This window comes from Poromitra crassiceps (assembly GCF_964638095.1).
Source record: "Poromitra crassiceps genome assembly, chromosome: 30".
Lineage (NCBI taxonomy): Eukaryota > Metazoa > Chordata > Actinopteri > Beryciformes > Melamphaidae > Poromitra > Poromitra crassiceps.
Window position 1 is genome coordinate 2,229,011 of NC_139652.1, and position 2,500 is coordinate 2,231,510.

Here is a 2,500-nt window from a genome sequence, read left to right on the forward strand (position 1 = left end):
ACACCTTGCCCCAAAGCCTAAAGAGTAAATGTGGAGTGACACCAGAGGTTTAGCGCAGGTTTAAGCAACCACCACCCCGACCCCCCAAGCTGAATGTACTGATGTACCTGAAGGAAGCATCACTTTCATGTGAGTGAGAGACCTTAAGAGAGAGTGAGAGAGAGAGAGAGAGAACTGAGTTCAGCCAAAATCCCGCTGTAAAAAGTTTGACCTGTCTGGTTTAAAAATTACATTTCAGCTGTCAATCAACATGCAACAAAATCCCGCACGCTGGATTTGTACCAGGGTTACTGTGGGAGGACTGAAGCTTACATAGACTGCACACCACAAGCTGAATTGAACTGAATGTACTGTATGTAGGTTTAAGCAGACTCTGTCACAGGACATTCAGCTTGGGGTGGTGGTGCGAGTGGTAGCGAGTCAGTTGCTTAAACTCACTCCCCCAGTATAAAGGCACGTTAATCAGCTCCACCAAGGGAGCTAGCTCTCTTGGTGTAGTGTAGTGCAGGCAATGGCATGTCCAAAGTCCGGCCCGGGGGCCAATTTGACCCTTTGACCGATCTTAAGTGGCCCTTGGCTTGTCTCTCAAAATATAGTATATGTGGCCCTCCACACAGCATTGGTTAATCAAGCAAGTTCAATTTGTATTTTTTACTTTCACCTAACGATGAAGGTACTATCATACAGTTTGTAGACAAGCACCAAGTAGGAACAGCACAGCCAGAATGTTTTCAGATGGTAAACAAAATCCTATAGTACAATTCTATTGTATGTGATTTATTTAAATTTTTATAACCCATAGCCTATGATGCAACCCCCCGGTAATTTCACATTATCCAATCTGGCCCCCGTTCAAAAGAGTTCTGACACCCCTGGTGTAGTGGTTAGCGTGTCCGCCTTGCAAACCAAATCCACCCCTGGGCAAGTCCTTAACATGGGCTGCTGCAAATACCATCAAACACAACACGTTACATAATATACACGTTACTAGATGTTACTCGGGGTTTGCCTTTGTTTTCTTCTGCGTGTCTTATAAGCTGTGGAGAGAAACACATCGACTCTGGTGGGTAAGAATGATTTAAGGTGATGTTTTCCTCCGCACATTTTCTCACTCAGTCTACCAACCGTCAGCTTTTGTCGTCCCAAGAGAACCGGCAAACACAAAACAAGCTGCCGGCTCTTTCACAGAGGAACTCTTCCACAGAGGAACTCCCCGAGGACTTTGTTTTCAGCCGTGCAGCCAGGGGAGCCATTAAGCCTCAAACTTTTCCTTTGGCCCGAACGCTGTTTCCCATCGGCCGGCTCTCCTCGCTCGTTTCAGGACATCCTTCTGTTGCTTCCCAAGGGCCCCATTTTGCCTTCAACTTTTCATTTTGCCCCAAAGACCTGGTCCTGTCACCAGCGCTCCCTTGATAGTGCAAAACACATCTGTCCTTGAGGTGACGCGCGCCTCCTTTTTCCGCTCATGGGATCGTGCTGAACGCTGACGAGCTCCCAGTCTGAGTTTAGGGGCTCCAGAATAGCAAATGTGTGTCTCACCTATCAGCCCGCGTTGTCATGCATCACTTCCTCCCCGGTCCCCTCGCTGCTCTGCACAAATGCTGCCCCCTGTCAGCTCCTGGAGGTGGAACAGCACTTCATGTCAGCTCCTAGAGGTGGAACAGCACTTCCTGTCTGTCAGCTCCTGGAGGTGGAACAGCACTTCCTGTCAGCTCCTGGAGGTGGAACAGCACTTCCTGTCTGTAGCTCCTGGAGGTGGAACAGCACTTCCTGTCTGTAGCTCCTAGAGGTGGAACAGCACTTCCTGTCAGCTCCTAGAGGTGGAACAGCACTTCCTGTCTGTCAGCTCCTGGAGGTGGAACAGCACTTCCTGTCAGCTCCTAGAGGTGGAACAGCACTTCCTGTCAGCTCCTGGAGGTGGAACAGCACTTCCTGTCAGCTCCTGGAGGTGGAACAGCACTTCCTGTCAGCTCCTGGAGGTGGAACAGCACTTCCTGTCAGCTCCTAGAGGTGGAACAGCACTTCCTGTCAGCTCCTGGAGGTGGAACAGCACTTCCTGTCAGCTCCTAGAGGTGGAACAGCACTTCCTGACTGCCCACTTTTAGGACTCTATCAACTCAATTCAGCTTTAAATTATCTTTTGTACTGTTTGAGAAATCGCAGTTTATGTTTCATGGTGGGGGTTTTTCAGCCTTTATAATGGGACCCTATGGAGCCAGCCTTGAGTGTCTAGCTGGCTGTACTTTTTACTAAATTCACTTCATTTTTAAAAACTGACAATTCACACAACCTTAACACTTCATACATATATTATACATCAGACCCTTCTTCTGCTCTCACTCACAAAGTAAAAATATAGAGTGACTTGTAGAGCTGGACCATGACTGGTCACAGCTAAAAGAAAGAAAGAAAGAAAGAAAGAAAGAAAGAAAGAAAGAAAGAAAGAAAGAAAGAAAGAAAGAAAGAAAGAAAGAAAAACAAGTCCGCCCACGGGGGGCAC